The following is a 25,028-nucleotide window of genomic DNA, read 5'->3' on the forward strand; positions in this document are numbered from 1 at the left end:
CTAAATTGCTCCGTATGAGATGTGCATGGCTGTCATGTTATTCTATTGATCAGGGAAATATTTAGATAAAGTAATAAGCTTAAACACTCCTTGGGCATCTATTACATGTCCAGCAGTCTGCTAAAAACTGGGCATGTACACATAGCACAACCCAGTTTGGAGGAAGGAGGCAGTATGGTTGGAAACAGATCGTGGTGGACTTGGAAACGCAGCCAAAGTCTTTTGCTCTTAACTTGGAATGAAATCGGTAGCTCAAGTTTGAGACTCTAACCACGTCACTTCTAAAGTCCACCCTCCGTGACCAACCATCTTGGCCTTAGTTTGAGCATCTCCCTGTATCCCATGAACAATGAACTACGTGGTACCTTCTTACCCCACAACCTCCACGTGGAATGATCTTTTCCCGTGTCTTAACTTGGCAGCCCTTACCTGCCTTCTCTCTCCTCCTGGAAGTCCGTCCTGGCTCCCCGTTGGGCTCAGCCCTGCCCTGAACCCTGCGCACCCTTCTTCTGTCCTAGCACCTCCCTAATTTCCTTGAGAATATTCGTGCATATGCATCTCCTCCACGAGATGTCAACTCCAGAGCAGCGTTTTCTCTCTTGTTCTCGTACTGCCATCCCAGTACTTGGCATGCAGTAGATGCTCCATAAATGTCACAGTGAGGTTGACAGATGTAAACATTAAATAGAAAGCAAATAAGGAACTCATTCTTGAGTTTTCTTTCAGCTGAATTCTGCTAGAAAGGATACGGAGTGCTCTTTTGCCAATGGCACGGAGGGAGGTGGGTTACCTGTAAACCTTGGGTCCAGAACCTCCTGTCCTACAGGTGCACAAGCAGTAGGCAGTTTTTGGCTCTGTTGAAGACAGAGAGCCATGAGGAAGTGGATTCTGTCAGGTTGCTTGTGTTCAGGTTGTAACATTTCCCTCCTCATTGGCACGGCTTCTATTGAAATGATGTGCTCTTGAAGTTTTGCCAAGAGTGGTTGTATGCTAACCAAGCTTTTCTCTCCAACAAAATGGTTTCTGTCCTTTGGTCACTTGCAGACAACTGTGGGCTTCATTCTGTGGGTAAATGAAAAGAAGGCCGCGAGTCAGTTTGGGAAATGACACTACAAATAAAATCGTGAGTCGGTGTCTGTGTTATGAAGTCTTGCCTCATCTGAGTGGAATGAGATTGAGATTAAGTTCTTTGGAAATCATCCCTAGAAATAAGAATAAAATGTCCTGCCGTCTTATGAACTGTAAATTTTTCATTGTTTTCTTGATTTATTTTGCTGTACTTCTTGTAGCTTTAACCATAAAGTAGAAAATATCTATGCTTTGCTTCTGAAATCTCTGAACTATTGGGCCCCAGGCAAGGAGAGGAAAACAATTTAGTTTCGCTCTCCCACATTCCGAAAATAACTTTAGTAATGCCCTCTTCAGTTATCTTAAAAAGTGCAGAGTGGCCGCTTTTATCCTAAAGTAGCAGGTCTGATTGTTGGGGGGACTTTAACCAGATGACTGTTATTTAGCAACTAAATGCCAGTGACTCATTCACTTTGACTGTGGTACAGGAAAATTCTTTCCACGGAAAACACAGGAGGGGGGACAGTCTCTCTGAACCACTATGTAGTATTTTCCTTTAGAAAAGGCCTCTCTGAAAATGAATAGGCACCAGCTGTTCCTCTGCTAGCTTAGTCTCCAGCACTGCCAGAGAGCTTTTGAAACCAGGGTTTCTGGGAATTTATCCACAAAGGTATACAGGTAGGTTCAGAACTGTAATAGGGAACCAGTTTAGTTAATAAATTTCAGGACGAAAAATTGTCATCCCGTGTAAAAGAGAAATTGAACTAATTGCATTCATAGTATCTGGAACACTTATGTGTGATCGGTTTGGGACTAGAAAACCAATGGAGTTTTACTGTCACATTCCATGAGGGACAGAAGGGGAGGGGCAGGAGGGAGGAAGCGCTGCGCCCTTAGCTTTGAGCTGAGTAACAGAAATGCCTTGGAGAGGAGTGCCTAAGTGAGATGCTCACCAATTTATGCAACAAAAATATAATAAAATAAATTCACCTGCTAGGCTCACAGCACCAAACCAACTCCAGCTCTCCGAGGTTGATTTCTGCTCGTCAGCATCTCCTTAAGGTCTCGGAGGCCATGAAAATTTGGGAACGTAAAGGGCTCATCTCCATAGTCAACCCTGCCCATCCCTCTGGATTGGAGGTTGTGTTGCTCTCGTGCTTGGCTCATAGTTGTGAATGGAGGGTAGAGAAGCTGCTTAAAGGTTCCTCAGTGTTTATCCCTCAGCTGGCCTCTGACTTGGGAAGAACGCCACCCTACCATGCTGCAGTGGAGGCAGGGAGTTGTGTGGGTGAAGTGTGTGTCATAGAAAAGACGACTCAGGGGTTGGCGGGGACTTAGCCCTTGCTCACAGGCTGAGACACCCAGGCTATTAATAGCAAAGCCCTGAGTCACAGATGTCGGAATGTCACAGCTGCTTGAGAACTGCTACTGTTACCCATCAGAAAACCAGCAATAAAGGCCTGGCTCAGTCCCACAAACGCAATTTCAGCTATAAACAACCTCTAGTCAAAGATGAGGCAGGTGGATTGACTTCATTCCTTTCTATTACCCTGGCTCCCTTAGACCCAACACGGCACAATATTTGCAGTAAATACAGTCTAATACTGGCTGTGCATTCTGGTTGAGAAAGACAGTGTTGGCCATCTGCTGCGCTCCGGAGTGGCAATACGTCTGTCTTTTTGTCTCTTGCTCGTCACATCTCCCCCACATGGTGGATGTATATGCCATGCGGTGGGGACAGAACAAATGATCTGGGTGTGGGAGACAGGGACTGTCTTTGTGACCCCGGAAGTGCTCTGCTCCCAGGAGAGTGACCTGTGACCCCGCGGGTCAGAAATCAAAAGCCTTGCCAGCAGCCACTGCTGTCCAGTCAGGCTCAGGCCGGTGCTGGGTGCGGGTGTGACCATTCACACCTCGCTTTGTAGCTAGGGTTCCTCCCTCACATATACACCCAAGGGGTTTGTCTAGAAAACTCTAATGAAGCAGAGAGAAGACAGAAGTCCGAATTCTGCCTACCTGGATAAGTCAGAATTTTACTTTGATCCAGAACTTGATCCTAGATAAGTAATTGAACCCTGAAACGATTCGCCTTTCCCAGGCTCTCATTGTCTCATTCCCGCCCCCGCCCCGCCCCCATTCAGGTAAACCAGAGCAGGGAGCAGCAGGGCAAATCGAATGGCATTATTATTATTATTATTAATCATTTGCATTCTAGTTGAGTCTCCAGGACCTTAAAAGTTGAATCAAATGAACCCGAAGTAGCCATGAGCATTCTGTCTCTACTAAGGCTAATTTTATTTATTCAGTCTGTCTGAAACAAGCTGTAGAAAGAATGAAAGCAGCAGTAATAGGAAACTTAATAAGCTAATAATTGACTCGTTTTACTGATTAAACAGCCCCTCACTGTTTCTGACCCCCCCCCCCTTCTGGCAATCATTTCTCAGACCCCGGGAGGGGCGGGGGCCCCGGGAGCGCGTCGCTGCGCGTTTCTGCCGGGGCTCGCGCGAGGAATGCAAGGTGGTGTCAGTGTCCAGAGATTAGGGCAGTGGAATTTTGCATTTGTTACAGCAGCAGCTGTAGCGAGTGGTTTCGGCCCAAGGGCAGAGTCCCCGAGCAGGGCGCGGCGCAGCTCGCTGGCGATCGCCGGGGCGGGCACCTGAGCTCGGCCCTGCGCGCTGGGGGCGGGATTTTAGAAAGAAGCCTGGGACCTGGCGAGTGGATGCCGGGGCTTTTCCCTCGCCGCCTCTGCCCGGGCGGATCTGCCTCCCCAGGCGCGCTCCCGCTCCTAGGCTTTATTCCTCTTTCCTTCCTGCCGCTCGCCAGAGGACCCGGTTGCCATGGTGAAGGAGAAAGGTAATTATAAATATCGATCACCGTGCATGGTTGCAGAATTTGGAATGGTGCTGCGGGGCTCGGCCACCTAATGGGGGATGATCAATGGAAACTGGGCAGACATATTCTTGGTGCGAGAATCTGTGTCTTGTGAAGCCTGGGTTTCCGTGGACCCCGTCTTCATCAAGAACCTTTAATTTAGCCTCTGCGTCCAAAGCACATCATATTCCTGGAGTGTTTGCACACCTGAGCTCCTGGGTGTGTGTGTCTCTTTCGATTGTTATTACATTTTGAATTTGGGGTTGTGTTTGAGACTCGCCTACCTGCCCCCATCCTAGCCTTCAGTCTCTTCTTCACTTACCCCGACCCCAACCAAACAATTAATTAAGATGTGTCATGAAAGGGTCCTACCACCAGGTTTGTGTTGTTTGGGGACATGCCCAAGCCTAGCTAAGACTGGCTGAAAGGAGGAGCGGCTGTTTTAAAGGTTTCGGGTGTGCTGCTTTAATAACCCAGCATTTCAGCTATATCCCCAGTCACTCCTCCAAACATCTCGTTAAAGGATGCGGTGTCGACGGCGCCAAATCACCTCTGAAGGAGCACGTAAAAGGGAGAGGGTGGGGTGCTGTGCACAGGTGCAAGTGTTTGTGCGCTGGGCGTGGTCCTGAAATGTAAGTGAAATCTTTCAGAATTGAATTATAGTTTACATCATTAGTTTATCCAGGAGAGGCAAGAGGACACAGCAATGCTGGATTTTAATTATCCAAGCGATATGTAAATACATCTTATGTTTACGAGATTAAATGTTACAGGAGCATAGAGAGTGAAAGCGCCTCACCCCTACCCTGTCTACCTCCATTCCCCCTTCTCTCTAGAGGTAGGACTGTTAATGTGTGCATCTTTCTAGACAGGAATTAGATGATAGATAGGTAGGTAGGTAGATAGATAGATAGATAGATAGATAGATAGATAGATAGATAGGGGTTTAAAAATGGAATCATTCTATGATCATTTTTCTGAGACTCGATTTTTTTCCTCTTAATAATATGTCTTAGGGACCTTCACCACATGATTTTATAATGTGAGTGACCACCCTTGGGTTTATTCTGCCACATTTTCTTACTGTGAGACATAACTTTCTCCATAAACACAGACGTCTTCTCTTGGGGGGCTGACTTGAACCATTTCAATGGCTTATCTACATCTACTTTCTCTTAAAGCGCCAGCAGGGAATAACTTTGAGGTGAACATGCTGAACGCAAATTGATCTTTGTTGCCGGAAATGCAGTTCGTTTGATTACACTAATAGGTGAGTGAAGAACAGGATCGTGACAGCTAACAGTGCTAAGGCTGCACCTTAGGACAAAGAGAGAGAGCATGGTTCTGCTCTACCCATCCTGTCCCTGTGTACCTTTAATGATCACTTGCTTTCGCTTTGGTCTTTCACTGAGTAAGTGGTAATCGAGTGACATTATTTGGTGTAAATAAAGGTGCTTCTAATAATGTTTCCTCTCTTTTGGGGGGCTTCTAGGAACTCTCAGAGTAACAAGTACAGATGTTGACATTTAATAAAAATCAGGGCTCTTCGTTTTTACCTCCTACCTAACTAGAAAAACCTGGCCCTGATCTCTATCGCTAATGGGTTTGAGTTTGTTTTCCCGAGATGAGTAATTTATGAGTATTGGGAGAGGGATTGCAAACGCCATTTCTCAATTCCATTCCCGTGGGGCCATGGAAGCCCCAGACTTGCTCTATGTGGCATGTGTACTATAGATCAGTAGTCCCCCAAAAGCAACTGTATTTCTAAGTCACACAGACTTCTTAAATCTCAGATTGCCTGGGTTCACTTTTGCTTTACAAGTCAGTAGCCACTTTCTAACTGGAACACTTTGGATAGGCCACTGAAAGGTCACATACTAGTGTTATCTTAGTCCTTAGCCACTGGCTAAAGGCTGTTCCTTTTTTATTTTGAAGTCTGTGTCAGCCCATGCTGCTACCTCCCAGCTCTCTGATTGCACTGACCTGAGCCAACAGCAGAGGAAGGCAGGGTTTTTTGGCAGGTACACAAGAGCTGCCATGGAAAGAAAGGAATTTCATCATAGCTTTTAAAGTGAGAAGGGCACAGGGGAGCATGTAGTATAGGCATTCATCCTAGAGGTAAGAAAACTGGGGTTTAGAAAGGGTAAGTAAATCACTCAAGGACACACAGCGAGTAATTGAACCAAGTGCTCGTCCTCTCTGTGCCATCGAAGATGCACGTGGATCAGTCACTGCACTTACCACAAGTGCTGACATCCACTGGCTCCATCACTAGACAATGAACCTCTCAGAAGCAACACCGTTTCCATCTTTAATTTCCAGCACAATTACCTAATCAGGTGACACAGCACATACCTTAGCATCTACCTCACCGCAGATTCTCGAATAGCTGAAACAGGTTCACCTGTTCTCAGAGCTGGGACTGGAACCATGTCTTCTCGATTCTGAGACATTTCCAGTCCTCTTCATTTCTTCTTGCTCCCAGAGAGGGCTTGCTCCTTCCCCTGGAGCTGACACAAATCAGCCTTGAGCAGGCTCAGATCATGGCAGCTTCCATCCTGAGAATATGAGAAGTCTTCTGAAGGAGGGACATAGATTCCCTGTTGTGCTCACCACTTAGAGCTGGTTTCACTCACACTGCTTTGTGCCATCATCTTCTCTCCTGAATAAAGTTGCCATGTTTCTGTCTGCTTTGGGGTTGATACTGACTGGAGAAAAAACTTGCTGGCGGATCACACCTCTGCTAGTGTGGAATGGCATTTGTGACATACTTTGACCCTTGGCATTTGCTGACATACTTTGACCCTTGTTATCTTTTGGTGTCCTAACCAGGCTCTCACTCATTTCCAGTTGCAGACACTTATTGATCCAGGAATTTTGATGAAATAATTATTTCTCTGATGTGTTCAAGGGCATCTTATCCTTGCTGTATCCTATAACAAAGAAGCAGGAGAGATTTTTGTGGGTTAATCAGTCAATATCTGTCTTCCTGAATACGCTCATCAACCTAAACTCCAGAGGCCCACTAGACTCATTTAAAAGCTATAGTTGTCTAGTTTAAGTGTGCACGAGTGCAAGTTTTAACAATATGCACAAAGGGATTTATTATTTCTCTTTGTTAGAGAATAGAAGAATAAACAATACTAGAGATTTAGTTTTGTAAACACTCATCTAATTTAATAAGAATGCTTATGGTTCGGAAGCCATGTGAGAGACTAAGAATTCTGCAGCAAGGGAGATGCATCAAGGTAAATAGAGTGTTATACTTGGGACATCATTGTTTGTTTGTTTTGTTTCCTGGAAGCTTTCTGCCATTCTTGGATAGCCCAACTTGTTTTTCGGGTAGAATAGGATCCACTGAAACTTACTCCAGTTCGCCCTTAAAGAGGAGATGTTCCTGTTTCACCTGACATTGAGGTGCATGGGACACACACGCACACACACATGCACATACACACACACACACACACACACACACACACGGTAATCTTGTTTCTTGGTGGCTTCTGAGAATAATGGTGTACTGTGTCTCAAATGTGTCTTACAGATTGGCACCAGAGTAATCCTTTAGGACACTGATGTCATCATATTTCCAGCTCAAAAACCTAAATGAGTGACAAGATAAAGTTCAAGGCTTCCTGCTAATGATTGAGGATTCTCTCCAAGTTCTTAAATTACTTCCTCCCCACACCTATCTAAGCCAGTCTTGTTTATTTTTAATGGTATTACATCTGCCGGTTATTGAACACGTACTAAGTGGCAGGCTTTGTGTTGAGAGCTTTACGTACCTTATGTCTAATCTTCGAACCCATCATGGTCAGTTGTGTTCCTCTCCTTTAAGAGATGAAGAAGAAAAGACTCACAAGAGTTGAGAAACTCTCCAGAGATTCCTTAGCTAGAAAGTAGAAGAGCTGATTTTCTACCCAGGCTTCTCTGCCTCCAAAACCTCTACTAATTGTACATCCACTCTCCCTTCTGCCCCATTTTTTTCTATTTGAATAATCAGGGAAGGTATTTTCCCTCTCCTTTTCTGTATTTGTCAAGGATCTAACTCAAGTTCTGTTTCTTTATAATGCTTGTCAAAAGCCCATCTCTTCTTTACATTCTAGAATTACTCCATACACCTAAGTAAACACCAGAGAAATTAAACAACTCATTCACCTGTGGAACTGAATAAAGAGCTCTCTCTCTCCTCAAGTATTTGTTGGCCTCATATACAGTCTTGTAAAGCAGCTTTTAGGGGTATAGAAGGTGGCTGCCTCTAATGGTATTTACCCCCCCATCCCAAAACACACAGTCACACAGACACTACCCACTCGTGCGCACAACCAAGTGTAACCAAAACCCATTTTCGTTTATCCTCAGGAAGTCTGAGAACAGTAGGCCTTTCTGTGCGGTGTAATAATTCCTCATAGGCTCGAGTTGCCCCCTCGTCAGTGTATCATAGCCACTCCTGGATTCAGTTTTCCAGCCCTACTTTCCAGATTAATGCTTAACGCCCCACCCCTACCTGCTCCTTAGAATATTCTAGGTTCTTCATTTTTTTCCTTGACTCGAAAAGTCCCGAGCTTTTCAAGGGGACACCAATGAGAAAGACATTTCCTAAGTAAGGACTAAAGGGAAGTTATCGATTAAAGGAGACACCGTGATGCAGAATAAATTGAAAAGTTTCAGAATAAATTGTCTTGATCAGTGCCTTATGCACACAACTCAGTGCGAGCTTTGCACGCCCCTCTGGAGAGAAGGGAGCCCCTGTTTTTGTCATCATATTTTACTTGAGAGAAAAACACCCAAGCGTAGATTGCTGTTATTATTTTGTAAGTGAGCGTGCTACTCACATCAAATTAGGACTCTGTCCAGCTCATCTTCACAGCAAAAGGGCTGTCTGGGTGATGAGCGTCCCATGGCTAAGGGAAAGAACTTCATATTTAAAAAAAAATTATAACAGTTTCCTTGCCCTCTGCCACTTACTCACTGATATCTAAAAAATGTGTATCTAGAAGGAAAAAAAAAGACTTCATTTCGACAATTAGAGGTAAGGCTAAATGTAAATTAATCTAAGAGAAGGAAAGCATTGACCTAAGTTTAGCCAGAGCTCTTGAGAGCAATTTTTGATGAAGAATGAACTCAAGAACATGGAGACGGTGGGTATCTAAGCTAGAAGTTGAGTCGGCCCTATTGTCAGCTACTCCCAGTCTTTGGGAGGTGGCCCGGCCTTTTACCTCTCCAGTTACCTGGTCAGGTGACCAGGAAGGATGAAACAACCTATACCGCATCATAGAAATGGTCTTTTAAAGAATAACAAATTGACTTTTCCAAATTCTTGCAGAAAAAAAAAAACATCCTAAGGGAAGCTCACCTCACCAAGAAGAAGATCTTGGCATCTGATTAATTTGTGTCACCATTTCCACAGACCCTAGGGGCAAGAAAGAGGGTCCTGATATCGTTGGCCAGAATCAAAATGCTTCCCTGAGCCAGCATTAGAGAGCCAGAGGACTTTTCAGAAGGTTCAGTGATCAGTGAGTGGTGCAGGATTTCTTCCTATTGTGGTTGAGCCTGATCTGGGCTCACCACACTAGAAACCAGCCCAGCTTCCCACTTCATTGTGTTCTGGTCTGACGGTGACTCATACCGAGAGGCATGTTTATCCCAAACTGGCAGGAGCTGTGTATTCAAGGGCAAATTTCGTTAACAGTGAGGAGGGCGGATATTTGTATGCATGACCTCTTTTCTCTGTAACATTGTATTTGTGTTCACACTGACATGATTAATGCTATTATGGTCCAACGAGCCCTGGGGGACACCAGGGGTAAGTTTCTGTGTACCACTGCAATCAAACAGGCTGACTTGTTTGAATACTTGACTTAACTGTGAAGATGTTAGCTTTCTCAATGCTAATGGAGAAATTAATATCTGGGGCAGTGATTCTCAAACATTAGCAGGTGTCAGAACTACTTGGGGGACTTGGTGAAATATGCATTTCTGAGCCTTGCTCCCAGAGTTTCTGATTTAGTCGATCTGGAGAGGAGCCTGAGGTTTTGCTTTCCTAGCAATCCCAGGTGATGTCCATACTTCTGGTCCAGGGACCACACTTTGTCACTGTCAAGGTAATCCATGGTTTCTGTGTTTTAAATGATCAGCCCTCCAGGCAGATAAGTAATAACTATTATATAAGTAGCCTCTCCATTCTCTTTTGCTATCTTGCTTACAATGCACAGATGACAAAGAGAAGATAAAGAACACCAATCTCACTCTCACTCTCCTGAAATATAGAATGAAACCATAGTTCATAATAAAACAGACCTGTGAGATCCCAGCGGCCAAGACTTTGCCGTTACTATATGACACTGGGTGTACAGAGAGTGGGCAGGATGGGTGTGGGATGGAGTTACAAGGCTCCTTTCCTAAGGGTGAGTTGGAGCTCAGCTTACCTTGCGGAAAGAAGCACTAATTCGGAGTCAAGACACAGGGGTGCCATTCTCTAGGCATCGTTTCTAATTCTCGAAGGGTTAGGTGAGCATTTTTACTGAGATTCACAGAGCTCTTTGGAATCCTTTGATAAAAGACAGTTTCATTAGGTATCGTGGCTTACAAAGATCACAACTCCCTCTTTAGTCTGAGTTGTTAAAATATATTATTAAAACCTAGAGTGTTTTATCCAGTACGACTATGTCCAGTCTCTGTTCTAACTGTTCATGTTCTTTCTGTTGTTGTTCTATCATTGTTTATTATTTGAAGCCGTGTAGAGTGAGAAGTTTAAGAAAAGAAAACAGAGAATGGTAGAAAAAGATAGCAAGGTTATTCCACACTAGAGGGTCTGATGGGAAATGGGAGAGAAGCCTGAGTACCGCTCAGAAATATGGCAGGGACTGTGAGTTTCCAGGTCCTTGGAGAGTCCCATGAGTGTCACATGAGCTAGATGAGCGCCTACTGGACTGCCGTCTGTGTGCCACATGAGGGACCCCTGTTTGGACAGCCACTGAGGAACACAGCGCTAGGGCCAACGTGGGAGCGATATCTGCTGGGCTGGAGTCCAGTTACGCTGTTTCTGCTCAACTGGAAATCACGGCTAGTTGTGCCTCATGTAAAGGTCCCGCCTGAACAGCGAGCCACAGCAGTGGGCTCCTTGACCACGTCACATCTACTGGAGTCTCCTCTCTGCAAGACATCTCGGAGATGACCCGATACACTGAAAAGTTTCTGCCTTCAAAAGGTTAACGAATCAGCCAGTGTCGGGAGGGGCGCTGATTGAGAATGCAAATAGAGGTGACACAAGGCAATGGAACCCCTGTGGGGGTTCAAAGGAAGGAAGGGTTAGTGTTCCAAAGGGGAAAAAATGGCTTTATAGAAAAGGGAGCATTAAGATTGGCCTTGAGAGGTTCTTATGCGGTGAGGGATGGTGTTTGATTCAACTTGTATCCTTAACACAGTGTCTGTTCCATAGCAAGTGCTTGGCGAATGTCGAATGAACTAATAAGTGAATGAATGATGTGTATGGGCGGGGGGGATGGTTGTCCTTATTTAAATATTTATTCAGAACCTAGTAAGAAACAATATAGACATAGAAACAAAATACAATTCTTGACCTGAAAGCACTCACATTCTAGCAAGGAGCATAGACACACAAATAAGTAATTATGGTACAATGTAAAATGTATTCAATAGAGAGCCATTAAAGTAATGTGGGACCACGGTGCAGGGAGTGATTAATTCTGCTGCCAGTCATGGCAGGCCAGGCTTTGAGGGATGAATAGGAGTGCAGCAAGTGGATAAGGAGGAAAGGAGAGAAAAGTGGTCAAACAGGCAAAACAGAAGCAGTGAAGAACAACCTCTGTCTGAGGAAATGCAGCCAGTTGGGTGTGGTGGGAGCTACTGTCGGTCACACAGTGCAGCAGTGGTCACAGGAAAGGTGAACAGCGGGTTCTGAGGGTCAGGATGGTCACAGGAAAGGTGAACAGCGAGTTCTGAGGGTCAGGATGGTCACAGGAAAGGTGAACAGCGAGTTCTGAGGGTCAGGATGAGCTAAAGATGATTAGAACGGGTGGTTGTGTGTGCAGATGCCTCCAGGAACCAGGCAGGTGGCCTCAATGAGCGGAGGCTGGTACAAACTGAACACCACGGCCCTCTCCAAAGGGAGAAGCCACTGCATCACTCCATCCTAGGTCCCATGGAAGGATGTGGGCCAACTGGCCACACCTTCCGATTTTTAAGAGCTACTAGAAATAGGGATTGTTATGTAAATCTCCAGTTGTTTAAATGTTGGCAAATGATTCAACTTTCTCTTCAAAAAAATCTTCATGGAGGCCAACAAAGCATGTCTGCGGGCAGGACTTACTTAGCCAAAGGGCCTCCAGATTGTGGTCTGGGGCTTAATACAGTGCTCACCAAACCAACCCACAGTAAAAAAAAGAAAATACCATTTCACACATCCAGACTCATGACTGGTGCACATATACATATAAATGGCTAAAAGAAGTCACAGGAAACAATGTTTACCTTTATTCTCTGCTATTTTCTCTTCTATTTTTAAAATACATTGGTCACGATTAATCCGATTTCATGTTTTAGTGGGTCAAGACTTGAAGTTTGAAAAGTATTGGTTTAACATCTACACTAAAGTTTATTAGGTAAGAGCAGAATGAGGTGTTTTGCTGGGCGATCATGTTTGCCTCCTGGATGTTCTTATAATAGTGCTTCATGGGCACATTTTGTTAAGTTGGATTTCTTCACTTGCAACTGGAAAGTTTTGACAAAATAATTTCAGAATCTTTTATTGATCACTTTATCCTAAACGGAAGTTGGACGGAATCTGGTGTCATCTTTTTTGGGTACTGGATACCATTAAGAACTGACTCAGCTGCTAAATTCATAGTAAAATGCTACTTGAAGTGCCACAGAAAGTCCCAAGGGAAACACATTCAGGCCTCCTGAGTTCTAAGTGTGATGCTTCTGGAGCTCCTTTTGCATTTAGGACTCTTCCCTGTGATTCGGCATCGTTACTTCCGGACGCCATGCTCCCTTTGCTTTTGCACTGCAGCCAAAGGGAGAAGAACAAATTTCCAGCCCGGACAGACTGTCATGCACTTTCTCAGCTCTCATCAGCTCTTAACCTCCATCTGTTGGGCATCATGTGCTTGCAGCATTCATTTTTGACAGCATTTCCAGAAATATGATCAAGTAGGGGCTTTGGAGAGGGGTCACCCCTCCCTCGGGAATGTCAGAGGTGAGTTGTCGTAGCAAGCCTCCAACGCAACAGGAAGGGCATAGCCGTTCTTTGGGTTCAGGGCATGTCTGCCATCGCCTCTCTCTTGAGTCAGAAGCACCCCTGCAACGTGCGACAGGATTCAGAAAGAGCTTGGACTTTTGAAACAAGAGCCCAAGTGTGGCTTCTCACTTTTGGAAGGAGCTGCTATGATGGAGAGACCCTTAGGGAAAGGCCCTGCCAACCATGCAAACCGCAGGACCGCAGTGGGCAGCACTACTTTGGTGGTTTTGCATAATTAAGCAAAGAAGCCAGCTACTAAGCATGAGTCAAGCAGCAAGGCCAAACAGAGAGCAGCAGCTCGCAAGGACGGAGAGTAGCCAATACAATTCTGTTTGCCTTGGGGGACCAGTGCAAGATGACTAGGGGCAGTGTTCGGAGATGAGTTGAGAGGTCCCCTAGAGTCGCCTGCCTCCAGGGCATCATTCTCATCTTTGTGTAGGGGAGCAGTGCTCTCTGAAGCTGTGCAGCCCATAACTTCTTTACCCGCAGATGGTGTGCTGCCCGTGAGTGAATGCTGGGATTGGTGTCAGGTGAATCATGTCTCTGCCACCTTCCAGAGGACATAGAGCCAAGCTCTTACCCTGTGTGAGATTCAGTTTTGTTTTGTTTTTCTTCAGTGAAAATGGTGCTGAGAACACCCACTTTTCTCTCTAGGCGGGGAGGTTTGATAAGTTATCTGATAAGTTTGAGCATTGGAAAGAATTATTGGTAGATCTACAATTTTAAAAGAAGGTGGATTATTCCTCAGAAACTAGGCAAGTAGGAGAAAAGGAAATGATTATATCTAGGGGGGAAAAAAGTTTTCCAAGAAAAGTAATCTGTTCACAGGATGCAGAATCTAGTAGAACAATAATTACATTCTCAAAGCGTGAACACTGACCACAGTTAGCTGAAAATTACAGTGTAGCCATATTAGTAAGAGTGGGGTGTCAATAGGTAATGGCCAGATTGGTGTAAGCACGGCGTTAAGAAATGCAGCGATGAAGATTGAAAAAAAACACCAAAAGTAGAACATATCTGCCTATGGGGGAGGAGGGAAGAGTGGGTTAGGCAGTTGCCATCATGCATTATAAACATATTTGCTTTTTATTCATATAAGCCTATTGAGCGTCTTAAACTTTGACAAAAATAAAAACATGGAAGAAAAACCATACTACCTTCTTCATATCTTTATTGTCAGAATTAATTTAAATGAGATAATAGGTGTAAAAGGCTCAAACGTGGCTGCTGCCCTGCAGAAGGTGCTCAATAACTGTTAATTGAAGGTCAGTTAATCTGTCGAGTTTATTTAAATAGCAGGATGGGTGCACAGCCCAGAGCTAAAGGGAATGGCCCAAGATCCCTTACAGAGAAAGTAAGACTGAGACACAGGTGGTGAGAAGAATTAAGTTTGCGACTGGATGGAGAGGCGGTGTCGAACCGCCTTCGGCTAGGATTTTCTGTAGAGACGAGTTCAGAGCCTGAGCTTGTAAAGCCCTTCCCCATATATATCCATCTCTTTCTCATTTGTCTCTTGTGGTAAAATTTTTATTCCACTTGCTTTGGTGGCTTTGTAAAATTATCCCCCAAGCCCTTAGGATTTTATAGGTTTGCGTGAAAAACAAGGCGTGTTTATCAGTGGGCACTCTGCAGCCATCCTGCGTGGGTTTGCATCCCGACTCCACTGTCTACTCATTGTGTGACCTCGGGCAAGTCACTTAACCTCCCTGGACCTCAGTTTCCTCATCAGGAAATAAAGAGGTTAATAGTATTAACTTCATAGGGCTGTCGTGAGAACTGAATCAATTAATACATGTGGAGCATTTTAAACTGCCTGGCACATGGCGGGAGCTCAGTAATTGTTTGCCCTGGCTACTACTACTGTTATTCCTCTTGGCCGAATAAAATCGGGGGCATTATATTCATCGATATGGAGTTTAGTAATCAAATTAGTTTCAGGACCCAGGCAAGTAAATAGGGCAGGGACAGGTGAGTTGAACCAGAGAAGGTCTATCCATTTCTGCAGGGCAATCTCTTCATAGTTTACCTTAAGCATAGCAAGACTTTGTCAAGCTTTGTCATGCCACACTACTTTAGGACCACATGGGTGGCTTCCTGTGGCCAGCAATTCCTACTGTCCTGTGATAGAACCTCACTCAGGAGTTCTACCTTCTGAGTTCTTGATCCCCACATCCGCTGGGCAAGTAAGCTGATGATTAGTTCATCTTTACACTGTGGAATGAAACAAGATATCTAATAATGATTTAGCGCGGGAATGTGTGGACCTTGTGGAAACAGTCGTTTTAAAGTGTTTGAGGGCGGAAGTCGGGTACGCTCAGGATTCTTGCTGGAGGAAGCTGTCCACTCACTCTGCTGCAGTCCCTACCATGCTCTAGGGACACTGCAAGTAGCTTTTCCAAGGCTCTGATGCCACCTCAACTCCTCCCCGTAGGTCGGTTCAACTGGAAAGTATACTTCATTGTGTGGTTCCCATTCAAAGAGAAGCTTAGCCAGAGTCGATTTGAGACAGGTGCATCAGTAAGCTCTTTCCTGGAATCAGTTGAGTTTACTGACATCATCAAAATTACCTAATTGATAGATACTGTTGGTGAACCCAAAGCATTCAACCAACTTTCGGTTTCACCTGAAGGCTGTTGCTATGCAAGAGAGACAGACAAGTGTTGAATGAGTTAACATATTAAACATGCTTGTAGAGCACAGACCTTGTGCCAGGAACTGTGCTAGACCCTGGGAATACGATGGCAGGTACCTCGTGGTGGACAGGGTAGAATGTTTGGATGGCGGTAAGTGTAAGGAAGGTAAACAGAGGCGGAGGTAGCAGGGAAGCAGGGAGACTGCCTTTGCTGAGGTGGTTTGGGGGTGCTCCAGGAGGAGTGGTCCATATGCTGCTTTCAGGTGAGGCCGGATGGAGGAGGAGCCAGCCTTGCAAATGGCTGAGAGACAACCTTCTGGGAAAGGAAAGGGGTATGTGTGGAAATTCTGAAGCAGTGGGAACTGGAGCTTGGGAGCCATGTGGAGGCGGCATGAGAAAAAGTTGGAGAGACTCTGTGGCCATGGTAGGACGTCTTGGATAGTGCACTGAAAGCTACTTGGAGGGCTTAATTTGTGACATGATCTGCTTGAATTATGTCCTTAAAAGATCACACCAGTTGCTGTGTGGCAAAGGAATTGAACAAATGAGTCAAAAGCCCACACTGTTTGAAGACACAGACTCCTTACATTCTTTCCGACTATCCCGTAAACCCCTCTTAACACCCTCGCTGGTGAGGAATCAGTCACATTTAGGCATATTCTGTTGTTTCTGATTGTCTGGCAAATATCTGGTGCTCACACTGGTGTTGACATATCTCTAGGCAAGTCGTGTTTGAAAACTCTCACATGAGACATGAACTGGGTCTGATGATATCATTCCATTTTTTCTAAATCTTTTTATGGGCTCTTTCCCAAGGGAGCAGCAGAGATGAAATGATAATGAAGACATTTGTCAGGGTGGAGAAGTCTTGGTGAAAAACAAACATCTACCTTAATGGGGAGGATTTCTTGTGTGAGTGAGGAATCAGGAGTCTAAGGCGATGGTGGCCCCGTGCCTACGCTAAACCCTGTCTCCGGACCTGTGGCCCACATGCTGAGACACTGCGGGCCTCTCTCTCAGCTTGCAATCCCATGAACAGCCCCACTGGGACCACAGTCTCTCCCACTCCTGGAATCAGGACAGAGATGACTGTCCAGCAGTCCATAAAGATGGGGTGTTCTGCCAGCAGGGTTCAGATGGAAGCCACTGCCCAATTGTTTGACTCGATCCATTTCTAAATAGAATTGCTGGTGCAGGGACAATTTGAGATCCCTGGGTGACCTTACAAAGCTCCATCAAATTTCAGAAAGGATTTTTGTTCTACTTCAGAAATTCCTGTTCATACAGGTTAGTGACAGTCTTTGCCGACGCTCAGCTGACATGAGCATCTGTGTGCCAGGCTGGTGCTGGAGAGGATCCACGAGGAGAGGACCTCACGTTGTCTCCACTTCCACCTGTGCAGTAGGACATGTCTTCTCAGCCTCTTTCCAGTCCCCGGGAGGTGGAGGCACAAGGCAGGAGAGGAGGAGCCGGGAGTCCGGTATCTTAACTCCTAATCTAAGAGCCTTTCTAATTACAGTTGGGGAGGGGAGGCGGGACTTTATACATATGACCATACGTCAAGGTCCAATTACTAAGCCCTGTCAGAGGAAGGCGAGGGGAGGTCAAAGAAGGATGTTGTCTCAGTGAGTCATCTCAGTCAAAAGGTGTGGCTAGCGAGTCACTCTCTCAGGAAGAGAAGGGGAAGGCACCAGGCTGATTTTAAAGCCCTTTCTAAGATTAGCCTTCACATAGAGGAGACAAGTTGTAACACATCAGGGCACATGTGTCAGGTGATTTACAAGGAGGAAATTTCCTGGCCGAATTATCATAATCCCAGTACCCCTTCGCCTTGAGAGAATCAGATTAACTGGATCTGAGCCTGGGCTGTTGCTATAAGCGGGAGCCCAGCTGACCAACTGCTGACAGTGTCTTTTATGTTTAGAGGGATAGCAAAACCTATTGCATTGCCTCAGAAAAGGCAAACCGAACACCGGGACATCGTACAAGTGGAAAACCACTAGCGGCAGGGGAAGCCACTGCCTGCCTGCTGGGACTGTTTGCACCGAGGCAGCCCTGTGCTTTGTGCCAAGTAATAATTCCGATTACCAAACTAACATGGTATAAGAAAATTAGGTCGTGGAAGCCAATTAAAGAAAGGGAGCATTTTTAGACAACTAATGACAGGGTAACAGTGTGTGGCTTCAAGTAACTACCACTTGCCACAGCAGGAAATGGACTTTTAGGTAAACTGCGAATTAAGCATTCTGTGCATTTATTCACACTCTCGAGTGTCTTGTTTCCTAGGCCCCGAACCAGTGGTACTTTAGCATAAAGAAAGGTAGTAGGAGGTGGCGAGAAGCAGTACGAACCGGGAGAACACGTCTCTGGGATGTGTTTGCCGTTACATGGGGACTAGTGAGGTGGAGGCACAGGAAAACCCCTCGGCGGTGAAGCGTTCTCTCTGAAACACAGACTCGCAGGAGAAGACGAGTCCAGTCTTTAAGCCGAAGCCCAACCTACCAGCAGAATATCATCTTGTGGCTGCAAATCCAGACCAATCCCAACCAGAGAGTTTTCCAGCCTCGGCATCTGCTCAGAGTGGTGCATCCGCGGGGGCCTCACCCTTACCCTGTCAGTGCTCTTTTCCCGTAAATTGCTGCATCCTGGAATAATTTCTTTTGATATTCGAAGTGTTATTTCCCATCTGCTTATTTACTAGCAGGTGTTACCTTTGGGAGTATGATGCAGCTGAGTGTTCCCTGCTTCTGAGCTGTGTAATCAGAACTCGGTACACTGCGTTAGCGCAACTTCCTTCTATGCTGGGTAAGACTTTCTTGTGGAAATCCCCTTACACAGTGCTTCAGAGCGTAGGCTCTGGAGGCAGACTGCTTCTTAACTGTGTGACCTTGAACAAGGTATTCAACTCAGTCTTGGAGTCCTCCAAGGACTCCAGTACTGAGTAATAAGACAGCACCTCCATAAGGGCATGTGTGAGGATTATCTGTGATCGTGGGTATAAATTAGTTGTCACAGTGCCCGGAACATAATAAGTGTTCAACAAATGGTACCTATCACAATAATATATAAGGGTGTTCTAAACGGAGTTATGTACAGAGATGTCATCCATTCAGGATTCTGAAGCTTCGCGTGGGAGATGCCCCACTAGGGGTATTGAACTAAGGAGTACGGAAATGACAACTCGGGTCATTTGTTACGTGAAATCAGAAGTATCCCAGAAATATGGAGGAACTGACCATTGAGTTTACGATTTTGAAGGGCCAGGACTGATGCATCATGGAACAAAAGCAAAATAAACACAAAACAAGAGAAAATGAGGTGCCCAGTGACAGTACAGGTATTCGGTGCGAAAGGACTTGGGGGAGAATGAAATATTGGATCCATGTAAACGAAAGCTTCGGAAAAGAGCCAGGACCTGGGCTGGGCCCTGTGGGTCTGGTTTGATCTGGACGGGTGAGGAGAAGAGAAACCATTCCAGGCAAGGCACACGGCAGCAGTCACAGCACCGGGGACATGAAGGTCACGGACCAGGAAGCGGTCAGGGGCCCAGCCAAAGCGGGGGTTGACACAGACCGTTTTAGTGTGCATTCTTTAGGGTTGTACTGTCTGAGTTCAAAGCCACTCAGCACAGTGATAAGCACTCCACGAATGTGGTTCCTCCCTAGATATCTAAAGGGCTAGTGTGGGCTGTGTTACGGAAGATCTCTGAAGCTAGGCAGAGAACTTTAGACTTGATGGATTGGCACCGAGAGAGAGAGCTACATGACTTTTTCTGTTTTTGTTTTTATTTTAATAAACTTTATTTTTTAGAATAGTTTTAGATTTGTAGAAAATATCTGAGAAGATACTGCAGAATTTCCATACACCCAACACTCAGTTTCCCATAGTAGTAACAGCTTGCGTTAACATGATACTTTTTTACAATTAATGAACCAATATTCATACGTGACTAACTTAAGTTCATACTTTATATTTCTGTAGTTTTTATTTTATTTCCTTTTTCTGTTCTGGGATCCCATTTACCATACCATGTTGTTACATTTAGTCGCCATGCCATCTTAGTCGTCTCGGCCGTGAAAAGAGGATTTTCCCCTTTTGTTTTCGATGTCCTTGATAATTTTGAAGGGTACTGGGCGGGTTTTTGTCGGATGTCCTTTAACTTGAGAATTTTCTTATGATTGGGCTAAGATTATGGGGTTTCCTGGAAGGAAGATCACAGAGGCAAAATGCTGCTTTCACAACATATCAAAGGTCCATACCGTCCACGTGATTATCACCGTTGAAGCTGACCTCGATCACCTGGCTGAGGGAGCGTCTGGCAGATTTGTCCACTGTAAAGTTTCTTTCCCTTCCTTCCCACGCTGTCTTCTTTGGAAAGAAGTCACCAAGCGCAGCCCTCAGTTAAGGAGTAGGGAGTGGACTACCCTTCGCAGGTTGCATTGTAGAAGAAGGAACCAGGGAGTAGGAAATCCTCAGCAATCTGAGAAAAAGGGGTTGAAGGCTGGACTCACTGGTGAGAGAAGGGGTGACTAAGGGATGTGAGAGTGGACGGCATTTAGTGGGAGATGAAAAAGAGGGTGGCATCAAGGATGACTACAAGGTTCCGGGCGTCAGAGATTAGGGGATTGTTTGGGTCTAAGGAGCGCTGCATTAGTTTGCTGCCAACTCTTTATTTCTTGGCCGTCACCTTGGGTGAGTCACTTTGTTCCTCTGAGTCTGTTTGCCCATCTGTAAAATGAGGTCGACAGTCCCTGTTCTTCCTACCTCGTAGAGCTCTTGTGTGGGTGAGACGTAAGAGCTTTGAAAGCCATCAGCACAGCATGCTGTAGTTTCAGAGGCGGATGGAGGGTTGAGAGAGCAGGACACCTGAGAGGGAGAATTTGTCTGGGACATCCTGAATATTTCAGATATTCTGGAGCAAGTTCTAACTCACACTGAGTATTCTGTCATAGGTTTGTGAGAGTCACCTGCTGAGGAGATTTATATTTCAAATATGCTTTCTCAGATGTTAGGTTTCTGGTGGTCTAGTTCCATGGTCTGTCCCTGAGAAAGGTAGCTGAGGCAAGATGAGGCTGGTTCTGGATTAGAAGGAAGGGCCCTGCCTAATCTTCGTGGCCTTCCTCTTGCGGCCTGTAATGGCTTCTGCTTGGGGGCACTGAAGGTTACTGGGATTTCGTTAATGGTCTCAATTCTCCAGTCTCATCACCCGAGATATCCAACAGGCATTTCAAAAGTAGTGCATCCAATATGGGACTTTTAGATTCTGTCTGGCACTGAGTTTCAGGGATGTGACATGCTTCACTTGACTGTGAGACAGCGTGCAGCTTCTCAGCCTTGCAACAGGTTGTTTTATCTGTGTATTTATTCTGTAGCCAGAATCCTTCCAAACTGGATACTTTGCAGTGCAGGAATCCCTTTACCTTTTCAGGCAAATAGACTCTTGGCTGAAGAGTCTTTCATATGTATTTCCTCGTTATTCAGGATGTGTGCAATCATGCTTTTGATTTTCATTGTACTATTATTTTAGCAACAAATTGATGAGCCGTGGAAGATTGTAACCATGCCTGCCCAGAGTCCCAGGGTAAATCACGGACCATTTGCTACAGTACAAGGAGTTGGGGAGCCTGAGTACTAAGTGTATGTCTGCCAAGAACTTGCTGGTAACTTTGGGCCAGGAATGTAAGCTCTTTGGGCCTCAGTTTCCCTATCAGTAGAATGCATAGGGACCACCCAGGCTCTGAAAGATGGAATGGTCAAGTAAAAATTAGCAACAGAGCCAGCTGGCAGATAAGAGGAATGAGGAATTAATGTCATTACTATATTGCAACTAACTCTGCATATTTCAAAAAATGTAGAATTGAGCCAAGGAACATACATTTGGTATTAACCAAAGTGCCAAAAGCTGTCATGTTAAACGAACCTCTTTATTAATCTTTAAAAGGGAGAGAGATTCTTTTGTCTACGCTGATTTGAGTTGGGATGAAATAAACACTGAGTCTCTTTCGGTCTTTGGATTCTGTCATTTTCTAATAAGAACGGCCCTTTCCTTCACAAGTAAGCTGTTCTGTTGTGTGTCTGCCTAGGCTGATGGATGATGGAAAGCCACGTAAACATGACAGAGCCTCTGCTCATCTCAGGGTGAAATGAAGGCCATCTCTGGGCACGGAGGACTTTGCAGTGTAATATATATTTCCAAAGGGAAATGCTTGCAAAACGCAGATGCTGATCCGAATCCTGACCTTTGCGGCTGGTGCCGGCCGTTGCACTGGCACCTTTGTTCAGACAAAGGGAAGAGCCAAGAAGTGAAGTGATATTTTCCTTCACTCATCATTACTCAGCATGGCTTGTTTGCTTAGCTATAAAAAATTCAAGTGTCAAGAGAAACTGCAGTGCAGCTTCTTACCCCCAAATGCATTCTCCCTTATAGTCAAGAGATCCACTGTGTTCACCTCGGTTTCTGAAGAGGACGGTCTTCTGGATCATTCCTTTCGCTCTGACTCTTGTCTCTCTCTTGCTTACCCATATTGTTAATTCTAAAGGGAAATAATTCTTAAATTGTAATATGCTTAAGAATCGCCTGAGGGACTCACTGAAACGACACATCCCCGACTCAGTTCAGTGGGGATGTGGAATCTGCATTTTAATACGTGGCAGGCACTGGTGGGGGTGGGGGGGTCAGATTGGGGAGATAGGCAGAGCCACCTTGAGGTTACCATGTGGGCACCATGCCCAGCTGGTGACACGATCACATATGCTTGTGAGTGTCTCCTTTGTAAGCCGAGTCCTAGCTGCTGCTTTTAGAACTGTACTTGAGCTTGGCTAAATAAATAATTGGCTGACTTATAACAATCATCACCTGACTTTTAACAATTTTCTGCTTTAAGCAGACAACCTAGGAGGAGCATGAGCTTGGAAGCTACAAAGTCCCGTGTGTAGATCTTGGCGCTTCCATTTACTGTTACTCGGACAGGCTGTTCATCTACTCTGGGGCTCTATTTTTTCATCTGTCAAATGGGAACAATATTACCCACCTGACAGAGAGAGAAAGAAAGAGAATATGGAACAAAATGACTTATGTCTAAGCACCTAGCCCTGTACCCGGCACTTAATAGATGCTCAGTAAATATTACTTTCCTCTGTTCTTATAGAAAGCAGGAATTAACTTTATTTAAACAAACAAACAAAAAAACAAAAAAAAACAAAAAAACACTAGCACTTGAAGCTTATATTGTTGAGAAACTATTTTTTAATGCCCAGGCGAATAGATGTTTGGCCTTTGTTACAAAGTCAGTGGTTGTTTAGAGATCTGGAAAGGATGCCCCTCCTTAATTCCTTTAGATAATACTGGCTTTGTTTTATCACAGGTTTCCAAGAGAGATCCCAGCAGGTAGATAAGGAAATGCAGGTGTATCACAAGGCTGGTACCTTTGCCGGACCCTCACTGGGGTTCCAGCTCAGAGAACTCGATCAGGTGTTTAACCTGAAACTACACCTGCTTCTAGTCTCAATCTCACAAGAAGAACCTTGTTTCTCCAAATTTAGCTGGTAATGGATTATTTGGACTGTCTTGCTCAGACTCTTACTAGGTGAAATGAGAACACTGTAGTGGTCCGAGAGAAACAATGCACCATTATGCGGGTAGTGAGCGGGAGCTCCTTCTGTACGTGCCTGTCTAAATTACGTTTCAGCAAGATCTGCCCACAGCAACCCCGCCCAACCCGGTTTTACTGTTTGAGGGAAAAAAAAAATCATCTTTGTCCTTTGTGTTGGTTGATTAATTTTAGGTTCGCTGTTCTTATCCCATATCGTGCTCACGTAGCTATTTCTACTTACGTAATACGTTTTTATATATCACACGGTTCCTCCTTTGATGACCTAAATCAGAAAAAGAACTTAATAGCAAAAAGTGCCTCCGCCTTCTCTGACTGGAGGAACTGCAAGTTGCATGAAGACCTTTGGTTAGTTTAAGGCCACAGGGGCCTCTCGCGTCTGTCCCAGCCCTTTGTAAAGGGGGCGGGGCGCTGTAAATCCTATTTCCACACTGGAAACAGAGAGAAAGTCCCTGTAAGCCCCATCACATGATTTTAGAGCCTGAAAAGACCTTCGGAATTCTCTTGTCCGACCCCCTTTGTTTTACAGGGGAGGAAACTGGGATTCCGAGAAAGCCATGTGGTTACCGTTTAATTTTTTAAAAAATTCCTGCCTGCAGTGTGTGTATCAGGAACTGTACACATAACAAGGAGCTCATTATGGGCCTTCAGCAGGTTAAACGAGTTGCCAGGTGAGATCAGGAGTGACACCCTGGCAGAGTAGATGAGAGACTAGCCAGTGCATACTAATAGGTAAATAAACGTTTACTAAATCTTTGGGTGCATGAGCGGCGTGCTCTGTTCTGAGGAGCAGAGGGAAGGAAGAAGTACAAATGAGGAGGAAAAAATGAATGGTAAGAAATGGTCCCCATCCTCAAGGAATGTGCAGTGCAGGGAACTGCTCGCCACAAGTTGCTTTCTAAATCAAGATAAAGATGTATTACAAATACTTATTACAAAATAGTGAGCCAAACAAGATCATATACTTAATGACCCAGTTATGTCACCCTAGAGAAGTCTGGGAGGAAGAATGAGAACAGCTGGCTCCCCCCAAGAACAAGCCCAGCGTTTTCCCTACTGGACTGTTCAGACCACAACTTTCTCACTTATCTGCGGATCCCATGACTGTGGCATTGGGGGCGGGGCTCAGCTCACACTTATGGAATCATTATGCGGCTCATTCAGTACCAAAATCCTGGGGATATTTGTGCATGCCCGTGAAGGAAGACCTTCCGTGGGAACGCTTTCTGCTCACATAGGCCTTTCGCTGCTTTTCTTTCAGTGGCCCATCCTCAGGAGCCTCACCACCCAGCCGAGAAGCCCGTCATTCACTGCCATAAATGTGGAGAGCCGTGCAAGGGCGAAGTGCTTCGGGTCCAGACCAAACACTTCCACATCAAATGTTTCACTTGCAAAGGTATGGTGGCGCGTTCAGCTTCCGGGCTTGGTGGCACGTCACAGACAGTGCTTGCCTGGGGTCCACCTCACCCCCTAACTCCGAACAGGTCACCGGATGATAAGTGAATGTGCTCAAAAGCCCAGGCATCGCTTATCTTCCCTAGTTTGGGATTGGATTAGGCTCAAGGGGGTAACTGAGTCCCTC

The 25,028-nt window shown here is 45.3% G+C and overlaps 1 protein-coding gene across 1 annotated transcript in view; it reads left to right on the forward strand.

The window, feature by feature from the left end:
* The window catches only part of ABLIM1 (actin binding LIM protein 1), a 206,277-nt gene that overhangs the window by 43,059 nt on the left and 138,190 nt on the right, over positions 1-25,028 (forward strand). Inside the window, exon 2 of the mRNA XM_023530076.1 lies at positions 24,708-24,842. The gene's annotated coding sequence lies outside the window, so the exon portion shown is untranslated. The remainder of the gene's footprint in view (positions 1-24,707; positions 24,843-25,028) is intronic.

The sequence above is a fragment of the Pteropus vampyrus genome, unplaced genomic scaffold, assembly GCF_000151845.1.
Source record: "Pteropus vampyrus isolate Shadow unplaced genomic scaffold, Pvam_2.0 Scaffold46, whole genome shotgun sequence".
In the NCBI taxonomy this organism is placed as follows: domain Eukaryota; kingdom Metazoa; phylum Chordata; class Mammalia; order Chiroptera; family Pteropodidae; genus Pteropus; species Pteropus vampyrus.